Source organism: Thunnus thynnus, chromosome 23 (genome assembly GCF_963924715.1).
Source record: "Thunnus thynnus chromosome 23, fThuThy2.1, whole genome shotgun sequence".
NCBI classification, from domain to species: domain Eukaryota; kingdom Metazoa; phylum Chordata; class Actinopteri; order Scombriformes; family Scombridae; genus Thunnus; species Thunnus thynnus.
In genome coordinates, this window is record NC_089539.1 from 1,596,395 (window position 1) to 1,605,771 (window position 9,377).

Sequence of the window (9,377 nt, forward strand, 5' to 3'; positions counted from 1 at the left end):
GACCTTAACAAGAGCAGTCTCAGTGCTGTGGTGTGGTCAAAATCCTGACTGGGAGACATCAAAACAGTTGTTTAGCACCAAAAAGTTGTTCCACTGTTGAAAAACAGCTTTTTCAATCATTTTACTTAAAAACAGGTTTGATATGGGCCTATAGCTGTTCATTAGTGAAGCGTCTAGATTGTTCTTTTTTAAGATTGGCTTGATGACGGCAGTTTTCAGGGCCTGTGGAAAAGAGATGTGTTGACAATATGAAGAGATGTGTTGACAATCTGTAGAAGATCTGAGGCCATACAATTTGAAACATTTTTGAAAAAGCCTGTAGGCAGACTATCAAGGCAACAGGAGGAGGATTTTAGATGTCATATAATGCCCAATTTTTTGGGGACAAACTGTGGCTGACGAGGAATGGATGCAAAATTTGATACATTTGCAGAACTGGTTGAGTGCTTCCTGTTTCTTAGCAGATTCACCATTCTTTTTCTATTACCTATCAAGTCAGGAATTGAGCAAGCTACCAGCACACTGGGCCCTGGCTTTTCCTGGGAAGAGTCATAAGTGCCATCAGCCTTGTAACCTGGACCCAGCGCATATCAGATAAAGCTTGCTGTATTTTATACACAGACAGCTGGACATGCTGTGCTTTTATCACAGCCGTTGTGGAGGGGGGGCAGGTGTTGTAGATATGACAATTGTGTAAAAACTGGTGGAGGTGGATGCCAAGGGGGGTATAGGGGAGAGAAAATGGGAGTGGGGCGGGGAGTTAGTTTGGTCCAAGCAGTGACCAGCTCTTTCATTTGGTCAGTGAATGCCAAGAGGGGGAGGAGGGGGAAAGGGTGACTGGAGAGGAGGGTAACCTGGATGGGGTTTGGGTGGGTGAAGGGGGTGAATTCTCACAGGAGGTTGTTGGTGAGGGGGGTGAAGACCCCTCCTCTTCTTGGCTCCAATAACTCTCATGTTTAAAGCTCTCTTCAGGTGGAGGCTGAGGTGGCTCTCCTTCAAGGTTTCTGCCACGCTTTGTTATGTCTTCCTTCTGTTGTGATTCCTCTTGTCTCTTGTCCTTGGCAGAGGGAACAGATGGGTGATTCAGGAAGTAAAATAAGTTAGAGATGGACAATTTTACTCCTGATTTGTTAAGGTAAAGTCCATCTGCCTAAAAAGATGTCTGCGGTCCAGAAAAAGTTGAAATAGTCAATAAAGTGCAGTGAATGGACGATACATGCAGTTGAGAGCCATGTGTTCAATGCCAACAATCTGCTGAATCTCTCAACTCCTCTTCTGACTGGCGGTAGAGGGCCACTGATAAACACCTCAGCATTTAGAGAGCTGACTGTATACAACAGATCAATAAAGTCTTGTTTCAGCACTTCAGACTGTTGTTTCACAACATCATTGGTCCCTTTGTGCACTATGATGTTTTTCACAGTTGGATGTGCAGTCACAATGTGCAGGATTCTCTCAGTCATGTTAGAGACCATATCCTCAGGAAAACAGAGCTGTTTTGGTATTTTTACTGCACATGCTTCTTACATCTTTTACAGCAAAGTCACCCACAATCAGAGTTTGAGACCCAGGCGTTAGCTTTCCCTGTAGCATTTTACTTTCTGATTTACTCTCAGTTCCAGCTTCCCTGCTGTGTGAAGACGAGAGGTTATCCAGGTCATCAGACAGATATCCAGGGCCCTGCAGCAGTAGAGCAAATCTGGTCTCCAGTTGAAAACTTGGTTGGTGTGGAGGTTTGTTGCTAGCTTTCCCTTTCTTTTGCAGCTGTCCATGACTGTGTCCTACTAAGAACAAGGGTAGAAGAGGCGCTCTGCCTGGATGATAATGCAGGCCAGCCAGTCACATCACAAATCTCACGGCGCTGGGCTCCTCCTGTTACTCGTCCTCCCATTTCCCAGAGAAATAATTTACTCTTAGGCTTAACACCAAGAGTTCCTGGGAGGACTAACACTGGTAGACTAACACAGCCCTCCTATTTCTTGGTAGTCTTGTTGGTGCTAATTAGCTGTGTGTTAGCATGATATTGTCCACTGTTTTAAGTCCATGGTAAAGTAGTTGTGTTCCCATATAGTCCATTCACTTCTATGTTCACATCTAACCAGTGGATTTTGGTTTCCAGCACTGCAATCTTAAACTTCCATAGAAGTTTGTGGTAGTCATCTGTGGAGAAGGGAGGCACCTTGCTGCTAATTAGCTCTAGCTAAGTACCACATTTCCAGTCACTGCAGTACAGGCTTTTGCTGTTGGTAGACTACACTCACATAGTACTGAGATCATAAAAATGTAGAAAAATGGAATTAATCTACTATATCTACAAAAAAGTATAGTCCCAGTGATTTATAGGTACCCTGGAGCTGCTGCTCATAGTTTCTCACTGAAGAAAAACAAGAATATCAGCAAAAAATACAAGCAGACAAATGCAAGCAGAGGCGAGAACAAGCAGCAAAGCGTCTGCACTGTAAGAAAGCAGGAAGCAAAGTCTAGAATAAATTCAGTCAGTAGGACTGACCTTGTTGGTTTGTCATAACTGACCATTTAAGAAAGGAGAAAATTAGGCAAACTAAACTTTCAGCTAGAGGATCAGACTCTGTATCACCAGTACAAATATCTCTTTCATTTAAAGTAAAGATGATCAAATTACCAACAAGGGAAAAAAACAGCTTTCTGTACAGTATTCCAGCATCATGGCTCTGTCCATGGTGCTGATTCTGCCCTGAGAACTTAGCTTTTAACTTGGTGCTTTTGTGTGTGTGACTCTCTGCTCATGATATACTCTAGGTCCTGCTTCATAGCTTCCGACGTGTTGAGCCTTCTGTGATGAGTATTGCGCAATCATGAGACAGATGAGGTAAATGCTGACTTTCTATGTTTGCTTGTATGATGCATTTGTGATGCAGGTGTTCAATTTATTTAATCTGTTTTCTTGTAGACACTGACTGCCACTGCTGCTTTGTTTCTGCTTTGGTCTCACTTTGTTTTGTTTTGTTGCTTTGTTTTTGCTTTATTTCTGTTTTGTTTTTGTCTGTCTTATTTAGCCTTTAGTTCCACTAGGTTGTTTCAGTTAAGCCATTTAATGTTAATTTCTTTTGTTGTTCTTTTGTTTTTCTCTGCTTTTCCTTAAGTGCTATAGGACAGGTGGTGAGTGTGGCTGTGCAGATGGTGGGGGGTTCTTGTGATTAAGTTTCCTCACCTGTGCTGGTCGTAATTTTTGCACGTCCTTCAAAACCTGCACTTTTTTCCCTTTTTGCTTTAGTGTATGTGTGTGTGTGTGTGTTTGTGTGTGTGTGTGTGTGTGTGTGTGTGTGTGTGTGTGCGTGTGTGTGTGTGTGTGTGTGTGTGTAGGGTATGTGGGCATATTTTGTTAATTTTCTCCCCTCACTGTTCACAGCTATGGCCAGTCATCCTTTAGCGCTCCTTTTCTGATTGTAATTGTTGGAAGTATTTTTATGTTTTGAGCTGTATAAAAAATAGATTTAATACTTTCCTATTCTTTATACCTTGTTTAATTATATTTACATAATACATTTTGTAATCTTGGGGGAATTCCTTGTCTCTGTCCATCATTTATTGCCACATGTATCATTATAATCATTATAAGGATCTGAGGGCTTTTAGCTGGCTTGAAGTGAGTATTAAAGGGTCAGTGTAACCTGAATTCAAAAACAAATCCAGGCCTTGCCACAGCCCGGCCACGCAAAGGAGCCCAAACCCAACCTTTACTCATACCTGCAAACCAAAACTACATGGACAGCCTGTGGTGTGGTTGTTAAGTGATATATATTGTTTTTATTCAGCAGAAGTGCTATGATTACAGTTAATGCTGACAATAACAACAATGTGGTTACTTGCTCTCAGTTGGGCAGAGTGGTGGTGGCAGCCTACTGTAAGTGCTATAAATTGTTTAAAATGCTGCTGTTAGGAAAATGAATTCTCAAGATATTGATAGTAAAGCATGTGTATTTATATGCTTATGAATTAGAATGAAAGCCTCAGTCACCATGGAAACCCATTTGCAATATTTCAATACCACAGTTCAGCCTTGGTCTCAAAGTAATGATTTGACTCAGTGGTTTGTGATTGTGGTCAAGAGTAATGTTGGTGTCACACAGACCTTAAGAGAAATCCCACAGAGAAATAACACTGCAGAAGTGATGCAGAATCATATTTTCACACTTGCATGGCACACTTCTCTGCGTGTTAAGAACATATGAACAACTGTTACTGTAAATGTGTCACTGGCTTTCTCCTTTAAACATCCACTTTACCCTCACACATTTTATTCAGCTGGAATCCAGATTGTATTGTATTGAGACAGACTTTATTTCAATACAGCAAATCAAATCTAGCATAAATCAGTGACATCAGCATTCCATCATAGGCAGAGTGGACGTCACACTGAGCCTGATAGCATCCTGCTACACAACACAAGAGCCACAGACTCTGACCAACAACCCACATTAGCTTTCCTGCTAAAGTCTCCTTCAAACTTACAAACATGAAAACACATCTTGTCCTGGGTGAGCGTGTAAGGGCTATTGTTGAGATGAATAGTCAGCTGTTCAGCAATACATTTCTCTGCGATTTTGAAGATGATGGATAAAATGCTGATAGGCCTGTAATTGCTCACATCGGTCGGGTCTCCTGATTTATGAACTGGCACAACGATGGCTGACTTCCAGTCCTTTGGAAACTTCTCTTCTTTAATAGAAGCATTAATTTTTACTAATCAGGAGCTACAGTGTGTGATTCCACAGATGCTGCAGCTCAAGACTTTGCATTACAACAGTCATTGGTTCTTTTGTCCATTCATCCATAACAGTTTTGTTGTTTTTGTTGAACACTGCATCAGTGGAGCTGAGGTGGATTGGGTGAAAGGCATCGGGTTCCTGGGAACGAATGAGAACCTGTAATGAACATTGCACATGTTCACCCTTGATATAACTCAGTGTCACTCAGGAAAGGAAAGTCAGTTTTACATTATGATGAGAACAGTTACTGTAAACCAGACAATTGGAAAAAAGCTCATAAATGAAAGCGCAAAGACCTAATGGTGAAAACCTACCATGAGCTACTGTTGATGGATTGAGTTGAGAAACTGTGTGTGGTGTTATAAAACAAAATTATGTACAGGAACAAGGGGGTGTGAACACGTGATTGGTTGCTGCTGACGGATGTCCATGAAAAGTGGACAGTGGACAGTGGTGTTGGGAGACCTTTTATTAGAAGGATAATTACTAGGATAATTAGCAGGGTAATTAGCCTATGCATGGTCCATTATTCTTCCATAACTGCACTGCTCACTGCACTGCATTATTCTTCACACACAATCATGAGATTTTTCCTCACATTATTCATAACTTGTTTGCTTCCTCTTTGTTAATGCTCATTGCCATAACAAGTGAATAATGTTTTTTAATCATCCCTTTTCCACACTTAAATATTCACCTGTTCACCCAGGTTTCCAAAAAGACAGATTTTCTGTGTCATCTCTAATATGGCAGCTAACTTCTGTAAAGTGCAGCATCATATGCTGTTTCTAGACTTATGTGAAGACAGCCCTCATATTCACCTTATCCACATTATGATAATATATTCTGTTCTCTGATGATGACACTCTGGCAGCCCAGAGTTAAAGTGAACTGGCTAATGGTGTGTAACCTTTGCCATTTCCGTAATGGGCATAGACTGGGTCAAAACTAAAGGAAAATGGTGTGTCGAGCATTTCAACACACCAGCCAACCTGTCCTCCTGATCCAGAGCCTGTCTGCTCATCTAAAACCAACTCACCCAGAGGTGGCACAGCAGGAAAGCTCATGGAGTGTCCAAAATAAAAAGATGTTTGAGACAGAAGAGAGGTCAAGGTGTCATCAAAATCTTAATCATCTGCTGACCATTAATATTCAAAGAAAATGCCATGGCAATCTGGCCTGTATTTATTATATGATACTATGTTGTTAAAGTAAAGTGTTGGACAGATGGACAAACCAACATCAGCATCCTTAAGGGTCCTCTGTGCATATTTCCTCTGCAACCATTAATGTGTACACACTGCTGTGCTCTCTTCCTTACAGGAGCTGCAGTGTGACACCATGGTTTCTGCTGTGCACAAATCTATTTCCAAGGTCGAGAATGAACCTTCAAGCTCAACAAACAGTTTGCTACAGTGTGCAGTATGCAAGAAGCTTTTCATATTCTTATCTTAGACATCATTTAACTTTTTTCTGTGAAGCTTGCAGCATGAGAGTCTAACTCAGTAAACATGTAAATTGCTCATTTCATCTGATCAATCTTCTGTTCTTTTTATTATTTACACCTGTGCTTCTCCTACTGTCACATGTCAAAATATCTTCTGTGAAAAAGGTCTATTAGCATAATTGAGGCCCCTAAATAACAATAAAGGACTATTTTTGGAGTAACATTTATTCACAAAAATGTCACCAAAGAGGAAAAAGAGGAACTTAAAAGAATTTAACAGAGAATGTAAACTAGCTGGCCATGACACCCATCATACTGATATGGTCAACAGACCATTAATTTTGCTTTTTTTTTCTTTCCATTTTTATTTTACTTCTTTAAACTTTAAACTACAACCAGCCTGAATAATTTTGTTGGTGCCTAGGACAAAATGCAACAAATTCTCTTAAAAATGTTTTCAGTTTTACTGATTGTCACTTAAGAATATAATTTTTTAAATAGCCGATAAGTTAAACTGGTTGTTACCTAAAGTTTATGTGAAGTTTCTACAGCAAAATGGATTAATGTAATACAAATGATTCCATGTATCCATTCCATTTGATAGTCACAGTAGAGATGCAGACAGGAAATGTATGGCGAGAGAGAGAGAGAGAGAGAGACATGCAGCAAAGATCCCAGGCTACAATCAAACTGGAGATGTTGTCATGTTTCATGCAACACAAACCCACAGGCTTTGAGAAAGCCCCAAATGGTATTTGTGATGTGGATTTATCTCATTATTCAGACTCATAGATAATATGGGTTTAGATTAAATTCAACAAACACATGTTCAGAGTTGCATCAGTGTGTTGTGAACTGTTTGTATTCCAGGCTGCTTTTCATTTTGGCAAAGCAGTTTGAGCAGAGCTTTGTAGCGCGTTACTCTGCACACAGTGAGTCAGCTAAACAGCTGAATGCAAATGTAAGGCCTGTGCTCATTTCTCTTGTGTGTTTCATGCAGCTGAAACTTCAGGGACACACAGTATAAATTAAAGTACATCTGTTTGGCTGTCGAGGCCTTGGGGGGACTCATGCTAAGCCTCTGCACAACTGTGAATTCTGTAATGATATTTGAATACAGCCTCCGGAGCACCTTTAGCATGAGTCAGCAGAAAAGTTCCCTCCTGCCTCCCTACTCCAGGATGCTTAAGTTGCTGACTTTATTTAACTGAGGTGTCCATGGCAACTGCATTCTCCTTTTTTATACTTTCCATCCTTCTAATGAATATTCAGCATGTTTATGCCAGAAGCACAGTGAGGACATTTTCATTTTCTATATAGGAATATTGCTCATTTAAAGCTGTCTGTGTTTGAGAGAGGGGCCTATGGGGCGCTTTAGGGGAATGGGAGAGCCTGAAAAATGTATTAAGTGAAAACAACATCTACCTGTGTGTATGCGTGGACAGCAGTAATGAAATTAAAATCTAGTGATGAAACCTTTTATGAGATATGTAAAGTAAAAGAAAGGTCCCAAGGTTTTACAGAGACTGTGGGTGAAATGATTTGGTTTCCTAAAATCTGTTTGTCTTTTCATGCAAATGAGATTTATTTCAAAGTATTGCTGAAAAAGCACATTTGTTCATCCTGTCTCTGCCACAGTAAGTCAATTTCAAGAACCCTGTCTCTACAAATTGAGTTTATATACAAGTAATTTGAATGGGGAAATCCCTTGTGGAAGTATTATAATTGCTGTCTGGGGGGAGTTTGGGATGGATGCATTTCAGCTGCAAATTATAGTTGTCCACCTCATGTGCATCTGACGGAACAGATTACGCTTCAGTTTTAATCAACACAGCTGTATATGCCAGCTGAGTGACTGTTGTTTATGCGCATATTTGACTCTTAAATTGTACTTTCTCTCAACTCTGGCAATGCTTCTCTGTACTGCATGTTGGCAATGGTGCACAAGGACTGTTATGCTTGCATGGCATTTAAGTATAACATTTACATGTTTCTTCTTACAAAACCACCTACTCTGTCAGTAGGTGGTTTTGTGAGCATGATCAACCAATCAGCTTTCTTGACGCTCAGATCTGCATAGCATATTGTTGAGATTTGGGAGATGTGTCAACTCCTCTGCGAGCCTTAGCAACATATATGTTCAGAAAACCATGTTTCTTAATTTTGTAATAGTGCTGCCAAAATACTGCCAGTGTACAGCAGAACAGTGGTGGATCAGATACAGTGTGATTGCAGCTGCTGCTTATGTATGATATAGTCATGTAGACATGTGTTACGACCCAGCCTAGGGGAAACCCTGGCACAACATGAAAAGAGTGAGACTCCCCTCTTCCCAGCTCCCAAGAACCACCAGAAACAAGGAATTTGCAGCCCTTCAAATGTTTTATTCAGAATTTTTTAGGCTTCAGGGGTGGGCTAACAGCAAAATAACAAACAGAAGTGAACTAAAGTTGAGCAACCTAAACTTCCCTACTCAAAGAAAACAAGAACAAAAAGACAAGCCACTAACCTAACTCCTAATTTGACAAAAACAGAGGAAAATAGGATTAAACAAAATTGCTGCCCACCCCTATAAAACCTGGGCTGGTATTTTGCATAGGCAAAACTACATACAACACTGAAACATGTTGGCTGGCAGGTTGGTTGGAAGTGGAGAGAGATGAGCTGGCAGGAGCTAGAGGAAGCTGTCCTTAAAACTGCACACTGGCTTGGAGGCTGGAACCAATCAGCTCCCTGGAACAACCCACACACCCACACAGTCACAATCATTGAATTAACCCCAGCCTATCACATGCAGACACCACAGCAGGGACCCTAGAGGGAGAGAGAGATCCACAATACAAACACAAAATTAAAGCACATACAAATTACACAGCAGAAACATGCTCAAACAACCACTGGGTTGTAACAACATGTAAAGTAGTTAAGTCCCAAAACACAAAGACTCAGTCTGCTGAGTCTCAGTTGATTAAACCTCAGTTCAGTCCCCTCCTGTTCTCTGTGATCACCTATACTGTGTTTTAATGCAGCTGAATTCATGATATAGTGTTCTCTTTTACATATTACACATTTACACATTACAGATTAATGACAACATGTACCATACTGTAATACTGTACTGACATTGAGTCAGAGTCCTGCTCCGGTTTGGGTACCCACAAAAACTGTGTAATGGGTTAAAA

At 40.6% G+C, this 9,377-nt stretch overlaps 1 long non-coding RNA gene across 1 annotated transcript; it reads left to right on the top strand.

Annotated features, from left to right (window-relative positions):
• The first annotated feature begins 1,625 nt into the window (after positions 1-1,625).
• Positions 1,626-6,392, top strand: LOC137175494 (uncharacterized). Its single transcript, XR_010925628.1, has 3 exons — positions 1,626-1,733; positions 2,779-2,848; positions 6,072-6,392. It is a non-coding gene; the product is annotated as an uncharacterized lncRNA (long non-coding RNA).
• Positions 6,393-9,377: the final 2,985 nt, after the last annotated feature.